Source organism: Mytilus edulis, chromosome 2 (genome assembly GCF_963676685.1).
Source record: "Mytilus edulis chromosome 2, xbMytEdul2.2, whole genome shotgun sequence".
Taxonomy (NCBI): Eukaryota; Metazoa; Mollusca; class Bivalvia; order Mytilida; family Mytilidae; genus Mytilus; species Mytilus edulis.
In genome coordinates this window covers 7,535,328-7,552,246 of record NC_092345.1, presented here as the reverse complement: position 1 = coordinate 7,552,246, position 16,919 = coordinate 7,535,328, and the positions used below count along the sequence as shown (strand labels likewise).

Here is a 16,919-nt window from a genome sequence, read left to right as displayed (position 1 = left end):
TATCTTGTCCTGATAAACAACTATAATCAGTCAAATTTGCTCTAAATGCCTTGGTTTCAGAGATATAAGCCAAAATGAACATGTTGACCCTATGTTCCATTTTATGCCATGTTGGTTGGCCGGTCATCGGACACATTTTTTAAACTTCATACCCAATGATTATTGTGGCTTATAAGTTTGGTTAAATTTGGCTTAGCAGTTTTTGAGGAGTAAAAGTTGACGGATGATGGACGACGGCCGACAGACGCGAAGTGGTGAGGAAAGCTCAACTGGCCCTCTTGGCCAGGTGAGCTAAATAGGAGTTTTAAGTTTGATGTTGTTTCATTTTCGATTTTATTGCATCAAGCGCACATTCATGGATTTTAATAAGTCGACAAGTCTACTCTTACTTTGTTACAACATGGCAACTGTGGATACATTGTATATTCTATTCAGTGAACATGAAGGCAACGAAAACAAACTTTTTGGGTTAAGATTACTAAAGTTTTAACTGTTTTTTTTTCAGGTTGTTATTAAAAGGGCCATAATTTACGAGACATATATAGAGATTATGTCTGTTTTGGATTTCCATCATTGAAATAGTGAAATAATAATTCGCTTTTAGCATCCATTATGGTGAAAAAAGGATGAACAAAAACCAGCATTAATGCATCCTTATACACGCGACTTTCATTTTAACCCATAAGTTAGAGATGTATTACTCATAGATTATACATGGTTAATGAAAATTGCAATATTGAAAGTGAAAAAAAGTAAAGCATTTGATTCATGAGTTTGACTGTCCCTTTGGTATTTTTCGTTCCTCTTTGATTGACTGATTGGATCAACAAAACAACTTTCTTCTCCAGGTAAAAACGATTAACAAATATTTCCAACCAATCACATGATAATAAACAGACCTATAAAAATACATAACACAAGTTCGTTATTTCATATCTATATTTAAGTGTTATCTCTAATATTACCGTCGGCAGTCTGTTGGAGGTCAATTGATACTTAGTTGGATAGCGTCTAGACGGAAATACACATGAAACCTATTGAGCCCATGACGTTTAAATTGTTTCTTTTTTTAGATTTTTCATAATTTTGATATACGTTTTAGTATGTTACAAAGCAAATATGAGAATTTTAGTCAATTCGGTGAACACTAATTACACAGAAATGCCCCTTTAAGAGATAAGTCATATATAAAAGCTTTAGATTTATTTGAAATGTGTAGCTTTTATCTAACACGGTGTAAAATTGAACACCCACACACAGAACAACCTTACCTTTGCATCAGTTTTCTTATTTTATATTATTACCGTATTTGTCCTATTATAACTGAAATAATTCATGCTAGCCCTAGATTTGATATATGTTTTTACATGGCCGTGCCGTTATATTCGCTTAAGATTGGAATAATCATCGATTATAATATCCCATGTCATGTAAAATTTCAAATAAATCTATGGCTTGCATGAATTACTTTTGGAATTTTAGTTGAGAACTAATACCACTATCTTATTATGGTAAGAAGATTGTTCTAATCTGACAAAAGCGTTGTTAAGTGCACAGTTGTCTGTTGTGTCCAGCATGGATGTAAATAATATCCTTGTAGTATGTGTTGGTTAGTTATATTTATAATTTAGATATATATATATATATATATATATGTTTATATAATGTGCTTAAGGTTGATCCTGACCTTTAACAAATATGGCCGTAAAAATTTACTCGGATTAGAGACAAACATCATGTACACCTTCAAAAGTTAAGGAGCATTGCTGGATTTCAGAAGGTGACAAAATAACTAATTTGATAGAGAACTTTGAGCACATAACCTTATATAATGAATGTTGTGAGTTATATTGATTTAAATGGTCAGTAGATAGACAATAAAAAAAACCTGCAAACAATAGGTGATTTAAACTTTATAACTTAGTGGATCGTATCTAATTAAACTTTTAAGTCCTGGCATGCCTTTTAAGGTTTCCTTGATTCATCAGTTTGTCTACACTCATAGAATCTTTTGTAGTGTAAACATAGTCATACTTTTAATTCCTCTTGATGAACCTAAATGCAGATGTCTTTAATGAAAACATCGAGTTTATTGGGTTTGGTTATGTTTTCTTTTATGTTAGTAGAAATAAGAAGATGTGATACGAGTGCTAATGAGACAACTCTTCATCCAAAATCACACTGTGTATAAGGTAAATAATTATACGTCAAAGTTCGGCCTTCGACACGGATTATTGGCTCGGACCGAACAGCAAGCTTAAGTAGACCTCATAATTACTCATGTTAAACATATGATAACTAGAATGAAAAACAATATAGAAATACTTATCAACCACAGAAAACAGGTTTCGGAGAAAGAATCAGAGCTTTGCATAAATGGGGATAAATTCTTTGATTTTATAAACTTTAAAGCACATTCGTATTTTCATGTCAGTACTGAAGTATTAGTTACTTAGCTGTTGAAAAAAACAAGTGCAATCAGTCCTGTGGTAGAGGTATCCGCCCAGTTGTAGGTATGACATAAACGGTACCAATTTTTTGACAGTCTGAGTCTGAGTAGTAGCTATAAGATCTTGCATACCAAATACATTGGGAAATGAATATCTTATCCATTTTCCAATTAAAAATCCAAACTTTTCTGATTTAGTTCCATTAATTTATCCACAGAACTTAAAAGTAACCAAAATCCAGAAACGGCCTCCCCCGCGTCATTGAACTTATACTCCGAATTTGACATCTCGGTGCCAGAATCTACGGCAAACGAGACGATTTTAATCTTGAAATTATCAATGTTCCTCTTAGTTGCAATATACCAATTTCACCTGCATATTCGATATTCAATAGCTTGCAGCTGCTACTCAGGCTTTTTACAAAGTCACAAGTGGCTGACACGAAATTTTATGAACCAGCCAGGAATATGTCAAAGAATGTCTTTTTTCTAAAAAAAAAGTTCATCTGAAGGTACCAACATCTGTTCATGAATATTCCGTATTAACTAACAAATAATATACAATGGTCTTGAGGAATAGGTTCTGGGTACTGAAATTTTTGACCATTTCAATAAAGTGTTCAAGCTCTCACCCCATATGGAATTTACTGACCCCATATATACCGTATTAGGTCACTAGCACACTATGTAACTAATATTATCTGTAAACAGTTTTGTAAGACTTAGACGTTTTTATTGTTCTCTTAGTATATTCCGCATCTTTGTTTAGGAACTATGTTATCAAGAGGGGAAAATGAAGTACATACATATAAATTCAATTTAACCACATCTTTGAAACTTTAGTTTAGTTTCAAAAGCAATTCTACCAGGTTTAATCCAACATTTTCTACGTCCGAAAATGCCTGTACCAAGTTAGGAGTATGACTGTTGTTATCCATTTGTTTGATGTGTTTAAGCTTTTGATTTTGACATTTGATAAGGGACTTTCCGTTTCGAATTTTCCTAGGAGTTCAGTATTTTTGTGATTTTACTATTGTTCAACAGTTCTAGTGCCATGATGAGTTACATTCAGATGAAAAGCGTATATTGCATGCTGTAGCATAGGCAAGGTATCTTCGATAAGTTTTTAAAGCATTCTTTTAATTATAGATATCTGTTCACTGCACTCAACCAATTTTCTTCTTTATTTTATAGTTTGTTATAATACTGGATTGTCAACTCCATTCTTCTTACATCACTTAGAATGGCCTAAACAAAACACAGACCCACTCATACAATACCAAAAACGTTATAAGATGACGTATAGTTGTCTCAAGCATGAGTGTCACGGGACTGTAAGTAATATTTATAACTAATTATCACTTCGGATTTCAATTTGAAAAAAATACAACTTTATTCTCAATTAGAAATATGCCCATTGACGGATACGAACACATTTTACTTATGTCTATAATTTAACAGAAAAAAGTTACAATCCCTTAGTCTTTTATGTACCGATTTTTTTAACGCTGATGGTTCACTTTGGAAATGAAACGTTCAAAATATGCTACGAAGAATGTTTATAACTGGCTCCGTGCCCAAATTGAAAATGCTATGAAAATTGAATTATTTTAAAGATTTTTGTGTATTTTGTTTGGTTTTGTCGTTCTTAGTTATTGGGTTTTTTTGTCATGATTTTGTCGGTCTCACTACGACATCTAACTTTTGATTCTTCTTAATTTTTCAATTTTCCGGATTTATTTTTTCTATAACAGTATCTACAAATGCAAGATCTGGGAAAAACTTAATACGAAAGCAAATCATAAATATTTGATCCAATGTTGAAAGTTTTTCTGTGGTTTACATCAAGTTAGGAAAATTGAAATAGACTTTCTACAAAATCTCCGCTTTTGACAATTTTTGCAATGTTATATGCATTCAGTTATCCCCTTCTGGATGTTTAATACTAACTACTGATAATACAACTATAAACCAGCACTATATACACGAATAATGTCTAACGTTTATTACGTCACCTTAAACTCGTTGGTAATTGCAAATAATGTAACAATTATGTCCTATCGGAAAAAATATGTTTATTTAAGAAAAGTGTTTTTGTTTATGTAAGAAAAGTGCAATAGTTTATTGAACCGCATTACTAAAACTAATTATCAAAATGTATAAATCTTCATCCATGCAGAATAATCAGTTACAATAACGTTTGTTAAGCAATAACGTCTCTCTTACCGATTCTTTTTCGTTATGAATCGATAAAAACTGTGTATGGCGATATATTGTGTTCAAGAAATATTCATACAGGGCAATGATGAATGCATCGATCTCAAAATATTTCTGATTTGTTGCCTTTATAGTCACAAATTATTTAACAGCCTATTCCTTATTTTAAGGACTATTGCCTTATCAAAATGGGCGATGACGACATTCAGTCATTCTGCCATGAAAATATGGTATGTAATCTTATTTTTAATATGAAATATTAAATGATTAATTTATATTTATTTTGTCTTTTTTCAGAAAAATTCAAAACATCTATTGATTATAACTATTTAACATATATTTCTGTAAGAAAGATTGTAAACATCTTGAATGTCAACATATAATTTAATTTTGGATGTAACGCGTCTTTTGATCGGCTGACTTTATTTTGTTGTGAGCCCATATACATTATTTAGTCATATGACCGTGACGTCATCAACGTTTTTTCATGGTTTTCTACGGTTTAAAACAAATTTAGAATTAAATTATAAGAAATGACTGTAATATTTTTTAGATCTATTCGAAATAACATAAAAAATGTGGTGCACACTGTTAAATAACCTGCTACGCGCGTTATTCAGTGTGCATTCCTTAAATAGAATTAATATATATATATATATATATATATATATATAGATTTAAGAAGATGTGCTGTTGCATGAGAAAACTCTCCATCCAAGTCACAATTGTAAAAAGTAAATCATTATCGTCCGGTCTTCAACACGGAGCGTTGGCTCACACATAACAGCAAGCTATACAGGGCCCCAAACATGACTAGTTTAAAACCATTCAAACATGAAATCCAATGGTCTATATCTATATCAAAAACGAGAAGATGTTATGAACCACACCAACAAACGACAACCCCTGAACATCAGGGGCCAGATTTAGGACAGGTACAGACATATGCAACGGGTTTGAATGTTTAATGCCTGCAACCGTCCCTAACACCTGAAGCAATATTGAACATTACAACATAAAAAAACACATATGTAATATCCACTTAAATGGTTGAACTCAATCAAAAGCTGTAATAACAAAAAAAGTCGAAAATACACTGAGCACATTCCATATGTTTGATCTAATACAGCAAAAAATATATAGTGCACTTAATTTGCGTTTTAAAAAGCACTTTCAAAACTGTTACAGTTGCATTCTTTGCATTAGATGTAAACTCACTTTGTATTTTGATAGGACATCAAAGTTACTTATTCGAATCAAAGATTAAATTGAAACTTTATATAATAGTATGTAACACATACTGTGTTTTCACGACTGAGAAGTTAATTCCGTGCAGATGGTGTTTGAGCACCAAATGCTATAATGAATGTTGCCAAGTACGCCAAAATAATGTTGAACAGATAAGGAATCATTTCTTAAAACTTCGAAGTTTTTAATGCAACAATAAATTCGCTTTAGGTTACACTTCAGTAGATATAGAAAAAGTAATTTCTCATAGAAACCCCTACTACGTGAGAACAGTACCATTTTACTATGTAATTTTAAACAATTATATCATAGAATGAAATGCTTATATGCACTACTTGTTTTCTAAGGTAAAAACAAAGGGATGTGCGGCATATTTACAACATTTATATAGATATAGGAAGATGTGGTGTGAGTGCCAATGAGACAACTCTCCATACAAATAACAATTTAAAAAGTAAACCATTATAGGTTACAGTACGGCCTTCAACACAGAGCCTTGGCTCACACCGAACAACAAGCTATCAAGGGCCCCAAAATTACTAGTGTAAAACCATTCAAACGGGAAAACCAACGGTCTAATCTATATAAACAAAACGAGAAACGAGAAACACGTATATATTACATAAACAAACGACAACTACTGTACATCAGATTCCTGACTTAGGACAGGTGCAAACATTTGCAGCGGGATTAAACGTTTTAATGAATCCAAACCTTCTCCCTTTTTCTGAAACAATAGCATAACATCACAACAAAGAAAAACATACGATAAAATATCAATTGGCAGACTTAACTCAATCAAAAAACGTATGATTAAACAATGAACGAATAAATTGGATCTGCGATATCTGAATACAAATGCACAGTTAATTAAATATTTTAGACAAACATTCATGACCAAAAAGCTAACAAACAAATTCAAACACAGGACATGACGGAGAAATATTAAACCAATCAATGTTCACTTTAGAAAAAAAACGGTTTTTTTATAATCTTGAAGTTTATACAAATGTTGTAAGAATAAGTGAAAAATTGAAGATATTACAAATAATGAAAGCTGGTGTACAGAAAAGATCCATATAAATGAAAAATAACAAAAAAAGCATTATAAACAGTATCAACAGGTCGAATTAACAAGAAAATACGATTTGAGAGTACTCGCAGTTACTGACAGCTAGTTAAAAGCCAAAACCAATAAATAATAAAAAATCATGCATCAGAGACTAAAATCGACTAAAACATATATGCCTTGAACTTCTAAAAAGTAAAATGACAAAAAGACCGAACAGTTCAAAATTGATGTTAAAATTAGACGCATCAAAAGAATAGACACCAGCCTCATATTCCTGACTTGGTGCAGGCATTTCTTATGCTGAATGAAAATGGTGGATCAAACCTTGTTTTTGTTAAGATTTAAGATATCAAGATTTCATCATAAGGCAACGTTCAAAAACAAATAGATGTGTCAATAAACTCATCATAGATACCAGGACTAAATTTAGTATATACGACAGACGCGCGTTTCGTCTCCAAAAGACTCATCAGTGACGCTCGAATCCAAAAAAGTTAAAAAGGCCTAATAAAGTACGAAGTTGAAGAGCCTTCAGAACCAAAATTCCTAAAAGTTTTGCCAAATACAGCTACGGTGATCTATGCTTGAGGTAGAAAAGCCTTAGTAATTAAAAAAATTCAAAAATTTGTAAACAGTAAATTAATGAATATAACCATATCATAGACAAATTATGTCAGAACAAAAAGTGCTGACTACTGGGCTTGTGATAAATAAACAATGTTGTACACATGATATACAACACAATTGTAACATCTACAAACAAAATCAAATAACAACTGATACAAATCAAGAAGTTATTTAGCTTGATAAAAGATTACACCTGCTTTATAAATAAGCATTGCAGTAAGATAACATAACAGATGATTTCTGCTTGATTTGATGCTATGTATAATAACTAAGGATATGTTTTTATCTAAAATATATTCGTCTGAGGAGATTTACATACAAATAAAGGCAACAGTAGTATATCGCTGTTCAAAAGTCATATAAGAATTGAGAAAAAAAAAATCAGGTTACAAACTTAAACTGAGGTAAGTGCAACAAAATACAAACAACAATGTAATTTACATAAACAGGAACTATTAGATGGCAACAATAAAAAGACAGTGAAATTCGTCTCCTGTATTTTCTTTATATATGTGACATTTTCGGTCCTCCATTGAAGAGTTTAAACTAACAGTTTAATTATGTCCTATTCGGGTATTCCATAGGTATTCATTTGGCCGCTTTTCATGTATATCTATACAAGTTACATTTTTTAATTGTGTCCCTACGAGATGAAGCATTAAGATCGAATGTGGGAAGCAGTATGTTACACAAAAAGATAATATCTTTCAATATTAAATGTTTGCCAAAACAAGGAGTGGTTTGTGAAGTAGCTTTATTTACAAGGTTCAACATATATAGTGTTGATCAACGAATAGAAATTTCATAATATTGAATTCAACATTTGGTCTTCTATGGAGATTCAATGTGAAAGCGAGTGCACAAAAGGTGTTATTTACACATACATGTAACAGCAATTTCAATAACCAAGTGTCAATTAGTGATATCAGACGTCAAATTGGGCTATACCCTAGGTTCATATCAGAGTCAGAACAGAAATCTTTTTATGTTTAATAAAGTCTGCAAGTTAAATGATGTTTTTATTCACAACATGTAACAGTTTTTACTGTTTTCCAACTACTACACAGGAAAAATTGCAACGCATGTTTACCAGGTGTTTTTGAAAAAGTATGGTAAACATTCGTTTCACCATATGTTTACCATGTGTTTTGAGTAACAGGTGGTAAACATGTGTTTGAAACCATGCGTTTCCCATATGTTTGAAAAATAAGGGGGAAAGCATCAAACTTCAAAAAGAGGAGGTATGATTATTTTTCTGAATCAGAAGTTTTTTTTGCACAAAGTGTGAACAAATTTATTTAGTTTTTTGACGCTATCAATCAAATTATTTTGTCAAAATTTAACACTATTTATAAGGTATGTGGGAAATCTGCATTCAGAATAATATTTTTGTCATCTGCTTGACCAGAATATATTTTTTTCATCAAATTGTGGGTCAGATTTTTGTTGTTGAAAAAACATACCCCCCTTTTGAAGTTATATGGTCTTCCCTTAGTCAGTGTCAAATTGTTTGAGGTAGTTACTGTCTTGTTCAATGAAGCTCATTAGAATTAGTGGAAATTAAGAAGCATTTTATTATGTTAAAATCATGACAAACAATAGTCACTAAATTATATCCCTCTAATCTGCCAAATCATGATACTAGAACAATTGTAATTCTTAGTAATAAACTTCCTTCTCAATTTCTCTTTTCTATACAACTCGCCCAACTCAAACCACAAACACTCTCACTAATTATTACAACTTTATCAAACCAAGGATTTGTATAGTAAGTCTAACTATACAAATCCTTAATCAAACTACTACGTGACTTGCTTAAAAAAAAAGAAAGAAATGTAACAAACTAATTGAATAAAAATAAATATGAGGTTCTGGATGGGGGTCCTTTATATCTTAATTACTTTTTTCAGACCATTAACATTTTCTCTGTTTCTTCATTTATAATTTGTCCCTTACTTTCAATAACTTCTCAAAATTCAGTCTTTACAATTTAGAAGTTGAACCCCATGATTCTCAATTGTTCTTTATTCTATTTTTTGCTTTTTTACTCTCCTCTTTCCTTTCTTTATTTTTTCTCTCTTTATTCTGCACTTTAATTCGTCCATCATTCTTTTATTTCCCCCTTCCGAAACAGTTTCTAGACCCTCATATACGTACAACTACAACTACAAATGTACGAGAGTACGAAAACACGGAATTCTCACCGTTACCATTTTGTATACTATGACGCAATACCATGGACGCTCACGAGCTGGCGATGGAGTTTCAATTTTTAAAACTAACTGCAAGAATGGAAACAGTCAGAGATATATGGTATAAACAACTCTGGTTGTTCAAACTGATGGTCAAACCGATGAACAAATAAATGGAAATAGATAACTTGTAGATTAACTGGAAGAAACCGGGGAACGATTGAAATGAAAGTCAACGCAACGAAAGTGTTTTTTTTTATGAGTGACTTGGAAAGCACAAAGGAAAGGTAAAAAAAAAATTATCATTCACATTTTTTAAATGGATAAGCAGAAAGATGTAAGCATTAAATTATCTCCGTGTCGGCCATATACCGCCACACCATGCACATCGTCCATTAGTCCGAGATTACTCTGACGTCCAACGTCTGTTTTGCCAGACAAGCTGGGGCCGGCAAAACAGCCGTAGGACGGCCCCAGCTTGTCTGGCAAAACAGCCATTGCACGTCAGAGTAATCTCGGACTCATCGTCCATACTCTGTAAAGACATCTTCCATACTTCATGTACTTCAAATTTTAGTTTCATTGAGCATGTTCAGTTTATATCATAAAATATAATAATACAACACTATCCGACATATGAATGGTATGTTTGTATCTGGGAAAAGGGTGTTACTAACTAAATTTTTATAGTACAAATGTGCCAAAAAATAGGGTTGCTGTTTCATGCCCTGCTGGTTAGAACAGGGTCCCTTTTCATGTCCTGCTTGTAAGAACAGGATCGCTTTTTCATGACCTTCTGGTGAGAACAGGGTCTTTTTTAAACAAAGTATGTGTCTTCTAGGGGGGAGGAGGGTTGGAGTGGTCCTGATTTCGAAATCCTGAGCATAAAAACATGAAATCCAAAGGGGTGTGTCTTTTCAACACCAAAAACACCACCAAACACCCTGAAAACCATTGACCACTAAGAAAAACTGTGATATACAATAAAACGATAAAACAAATTAAATTACTTATAATTTAATCAACTTTTAGATTTTTATGTTAAAATCAATAGTTTTATATACCAGTCGAGAGAATGTTTAATTTCATGAGCCATAAGGCGAGGGAAATACATTCTCAAGACTGGTATTTTTCGCAAATACCCCTCGTTTTATTCAATAATGATAAAGTTTTTGAAAGTCGCCAGAAACTGCTATATAGCATTTTACTCAGAAGGATTGGTTTTTTATATAATTGATTATGCTGTATTTTAATGATATTCATAAGCAAATATATATTATATATAATATGTACAATATCTTATTGTTTTTTAGTAGTATTGATTATACAGTCTCTTTGTTTAGGGGCCAGCTGAAGGACGCCTCCGGGTGCGGGAATTTCTCGTTACATTGAAGACCTGTTGGTGACCTTCTGCTGTTGTTTTTTCTTTGGTCGGCTTGTTGTCTCTTTGATACATTCCCCATTTCCATTCTCAATTTTATCTCATAAATCTTTTAAGATTGGCACATACAATGTGAATTTAAAGTTTGTTGTTATACATGTATGTTTTATGTACCTGTATGAATATTTTATTGTGTAATGAATGTAATTGTACAAAATGTATGTGGTGAGACTTAAATAAAATATTGAATCTTGAATATTGAAAGCAAGACACAAAAGAATTTGTATGGTGTAGGAAATAAATATATACAAGTCACTTTATAAAGGGGGGATGCTATGTTATTATACAATTTTTCTCATGTCATTTTCATTTTGGAAAGGCAGATAATTAATCGTGTGGCTGTAATTCTAAAGAAATTAAAAATTTGGGCTTTAGATCTAGATTGTTTGATAGACATGATAGAGTAAAATCATTTAATGTATAGATATTCCCCATTTCCATTCTCAATTTTATTATCTATAGGTGTAATAAAGTCAGAACTGACACGAATACAGCATAAAATCGTGATACATTATCATACATATATACTTGCTGTCTGGTGTGAGCCAAGGCTCTGTGTTGAAGGCCGCACCTTGACCTATAATGGTTTACTTTTATAAATTGTTACTTGGATGGAGAGTTGTCTCATTGGCACTCATACCACATTTTCTTATACATATGTACATATAACACAAAAAACTAATATCCATAGGTCAATGTATGATTTTCATTGACCAAATTTAACATCTTTGTATAACTTCAAATTTCAAATTCCTTAATTAATATCATGTTTTTTGCCCAAAGATTGGCATTAATTTATTTATTAATCATATCAAAATCAGAGATGCAATATAACCACTTTCTTTCATAAAACTATCGTATTGATCATAGTGATTTGATATGATGCGTAAGAACATTAAAATAATGAAATGCTTTTTGTAAATTCATATTTTTTTTTAGGGCAAATCTGTTGGTCTTATTTTGAAATGCCAAAGTAAGGCAATTTTGCCAGTAACATGTATCATAACTTCCTTTTATCATGTTTATGCAATTAAACATTTTTCTTTTAGCATTTTTAATGAAAGTACATGTACTAAAAGAAGCAGGAGAAGATAATCAACAAAACAGAAGTCACTAGAGGCAATGCTTTCTATATTTATATATAGACTAGTAGTGGATTTGAAAAGTGCTGTATTGATTCATGTGCAAATAAGGAGCAGCGGCCAATGAAACATTGCAATTGTGTGATGAGAGGTATGTCATGAAAGTTATGCCTTTGTTTAAATATTTTTTTGTTTTCAGACTTACATGTACAATGTACAAGTAAATGTTGAGGTCATAGAGGTGACAATTTTTATTCTTGGGTTAATTGGAAAATTTTAGTTTGAAAATTAACCATTTTAGCAGTGACAAACTATTTATTTTAATTGGTCAATTTTATATAAAATTGCATTGGAAGCTCTCTTTACTCTACTTTACTGGTTCTTTTTAGCTAAACTAGTTAAAAGGGCCAAATTGCCTTTTCTTTTTACTTGGTGTCTTTTTATTATTTTCTACGAAAATCTTCTCTGAAACTACTACAATGTACATGATGTAATAAGCCATATTCAACTAAACTTGGTCACAATCATCATTCATGTCATTAGGGTATCTTTGCTTTCCTCCATAATGACACATTTTGACGCAACCCCCTTTACTCCATAATGACGCCTTTGGATGCCTGTGTAGTCCCTAGTTGAAACGTATTGCCTACGAAAAAACTTTATCAGACTTTAAAAAAATTGCATGTTATATAAAAAGGATAATAATATTCATGAAAATGTCTTGCGCTTAAGAATGCATTTAGATTTGACAAACGGAAAAACAGTTTGAGAAAATGTGATTTTTCGGTATTTTATCAAAGCAATCACATATCAGTAGATTCAAAATAATATTTTCTGTCAGATACAAACATAGATTGAGACTTTTTACTAAAGTCTACTGTTTCATGTTCAAAAACCATGTTTTTCTAAACGTTCTATCTATCTACTGATACAAACACAAAGAAACGCAACAAGCAATTAATTAAATACCAATATATACTTTGTCACGAATACTGCATAAAGTTATAGATAAATGTGTATGACATTGAGACAGTCATGAACATAGCCTCAAACATGTTTGTTCACATAACACTATAATTATTATACTTGTGAATGACACGATAACCTAGATTTATTGAGATAAATTATCAATAGTATCCGAAATTGTCTTTCTTATACATATAATAATATCGACCTCATTTGTCTATGTATTCAGGATGCCGCAGAGTTTTAGCAATTTGGGAAATATTTTTGCGACTGAAACCGTTTTATTTACCTTTTCTATCAAAAAGTAAAAGAGAGAAATGAAATTGCTCATAAAATTAATCATGACAACAATTAAAATTCAGAACTTTCCGAGGAATGGCTTGTTTGTGCTTTTACTGCCCTAAGTATATAAAGTAAAATAACTATTATACTGAACTCCGAGGAAAATTCAAAACGGAACGTCCGTAATCTAAAAGCAAAAACAAAAGCTCAAACACATCGTACGAATGTATAACAAATGTCATATTCCTGATTTGGAACAAGCATATTCTTATGTCGAAAATGGTGGATTAAACCTGGTTTCATAGCTAGCTAAAACTTTCACTTGTATGACAGTTGCATAAAATTCCGATATATTATCAACAATATGTTAACAAAACAAACGGACATAATTAGTAAAACTATATGTTAACTTGTCAAATGTCAAATATAGATGCGAACCATGTGTGTATAGACATTTACCAACTATAAAGAATAAGAAAGACAAATACTAAATTATTTTTATGATTCATTGTCAAAACGTATAACAGACAATCGTTTTACTAGAAATGGGTTAAACTAGAAAATTCATAAGAAGTAATCAATTCGGAAATGACAATCAACTTGCGACTGAATTCGGTCGTTGATTATCGTTTACGAATCCACTACTTCATTTCAATTCTCTACTACAGAAACACACAAAAGGCATACACTAATAGCATATTATCAAAAATAAAAAACAAGAATACACTGTTATTTTTACAATAGAACAATGACGAAACATATAAGTACTGTTCCACTTCAAATGAACATCAAATGAACATCACTTAAACAGATTCAATTCAAAAAGCTAACCAAACCTTTAAACACTTTTTCAGAAGGTATATAGGTACGATGCTCTTGTCATGTCATTAAGGATGACATATGTTGGTTTAAATATTGATTCTCTTATAGGGTCTTTGGATCGGAAATAAACACATGTATATAAAACAATTGTTGGCATACTACGGATTATGTTCTTCTCGTATATTTTCTGATAGAATCATACTAAACCCTGACGGGAGGGATTCTGCTTGATTTTTGTATGATGAAGACATAATTTTTCAATCAGTTTAATTTAGGTCTTGAGCTGGGATGTCAATAACTGCTTGTAGTCCTAAGTTGATTTACGTATCATTGTCATTATGCGTAGTTTCTTTTGTTACTTATTCTGACATCGAACTTTGAATTCTTTTAAACTGATTTTTTTATAATGTGTGTTTTGTTATTCTATATTGGCTAAATGTATCAGGAACGGTTGAGTTATCACAAAACATGTTTAACAATGCTCGCGTATGTTAGTCTTATATGTATTTAAATTTTGGTACATATAATTTTTGGAGTTTAGAATAACGTGTTTTTTCACTTGACTAGTAAACCTTTTTTTAGGGGCCATCTGCAGTTTTGTCGGGATTTTGTATCTTTCACATATTCCCTATTATGTTTCTCAATTTTAATTAAATACTCAATAAAAGCAATATTAATAAAAAAAACTGTTGAATAACAACCGTCATATTGATGACTTGGTACAGGCATTTTCTCATGTAGAAAAAGGAGGATTGCACCTGGTTTTACAGCTATCTAAACCTCTAACTTGTATGAAGGGTTGCATAGAATTCCAAAAACGTCATGGATTATACAGAATAAATGATATGATATTAAAATGTATAACATATTGTAATATATATTAAAATCTTAAACTTAGTATATAAAATTAATAGCCTATATATATAAAACAAAATAATAACCTTAATATGTTAAAACGTAAGGCACACTATATCAAAATGGTAATATTGATATGATAGGCACAAAAATATTAAAATGATAAACACAATGTAATTCAATGATAAATTAAAAACCAATTGTTCAAAGAACAATTGAGGGTCTTTCCACCAATAAGTATCTATTTTGATATGAAAATATTAAAATTCAGTTGAAAATGTCAGTTCCTATGGCTTAATGATGTATACATATGAATTTCAAGCAAAGGTCAAAATCTAGAACGTCCAATTAACCTATGACCTTGACCTCAATTTTAAGGTCATAAACCAAGGATTCCATATCAAAAGACCATAGGTCTGTATTATGTATGGTTCATGAGTAATATCCCTTTACGCATAATTCTAAATATAAAAGGGGCAAAAACTCCCATTTATTGTCTACGCACCCTTCCAATCAAAATTTTTAAGTTACGACATGTCGCAACTAACAATTTAGTAAAAATAATTTGTCGAAATCTTATAAAAATAATGAAAAAGAGTGAAAATAAGCCAAAATCAAAATTTAGAATTTGACCTTGACCTTTGACCTTGACCTAATTTTCATTTTTTTGGACCAAGGACCTTAAATCTAAAGATTCTAGGTCTCTAGCACTTATGGTTTACAAGATAGAAATGCATATCACTTATAACAAATGCATAAGGGGAAATAACTCTCATATGGAGCGTTCATATCGCTTCGGTCAAAATAGGACAAATCATGCGAAGGATATAACGAGCAATTTTGTAAAATAAATTTGTAATAATATTTTACGGTTGCGAAGGAGTTGCGCTAACAAGGAAAACAGTGTTTGGGGAGATAACTCCTACAAAGAAAAGTATTCGTTTACGCAGGGGAAATTTCAAAAGCGCATAAACTGTTCGATATCATATACCAAATATCTAAGCGACATATTGCGAAACAAATGTTTATCGCAAGAACAAAATTAGGCGGAAGAAAAAAAAAATAATCAGAAGAAAAACAATAGGTCTTCCACAGAAAAGTGGAAAGACCTAAATATATATAGAATAATAGAAATTTGTGTTTTTGATACTGATTCTATCAGCAAGAATATCAAGCGAGCCCTCAAGGGCAAGTTGATGTAGTCAGTATTAACAAAAATATAAAATGGCATACAGATTATTCTTTTTATTTGGATTTGTTTACCAATTTGTTTTTGCTGAGAATATGAAATAAAATGAAAAAATGATATTGTCATTAAAACTATTTTTACGCGATCGTTCAATCATTGTTAAAGTTGTTCCGTATAAAGGAAACCAAATGTTAAGCACACTATTCCAAAATCAATTATTTATTTTCACAAACTAAATTAGATGGCATCGACTATTAAACATTTGCCCTGCCTATATATATTAATTCACACCTGTTTTAACCCCAATTTGAACATTTTAAAAAACCGTGTCCGAAAAAGATTCTATGGTACGTCTAAGAGGAACACAAACTTCTAAAGGTATCAATAAAGGGAATTCAGCAACCTCGAACTAATTTCTTGTATAAGATATGTGCAGGATTCCATGCTTTATGGTCAGGCATTATCCTTTGTAGTCTT

The 16,919-nt window shown here is 31.4% G+C and overlaps 1 long non-coding RNA gene across 1 annotated transcript; it reads left to right on the top strand.

Annotated features, from left to right (window-relative positions):
* The first annotated feature begins 1,519 nt into the window (after positions 1-1,519).
* On the top strand, positions 1,520-4,867 carry LOC139510467 (uncharacterized). The gene is made up of 3 exons (XR_011661886.1): positions 1,520-1,609; positions 3,644-3,783; positions 4,837-4,867. It is a non-coding gene; the product is annotated as an uncharacterized lncRNA (long non-coding RNA).
* Positions 4,868-16,919: the final 12,052 nt, after the last annotated feature.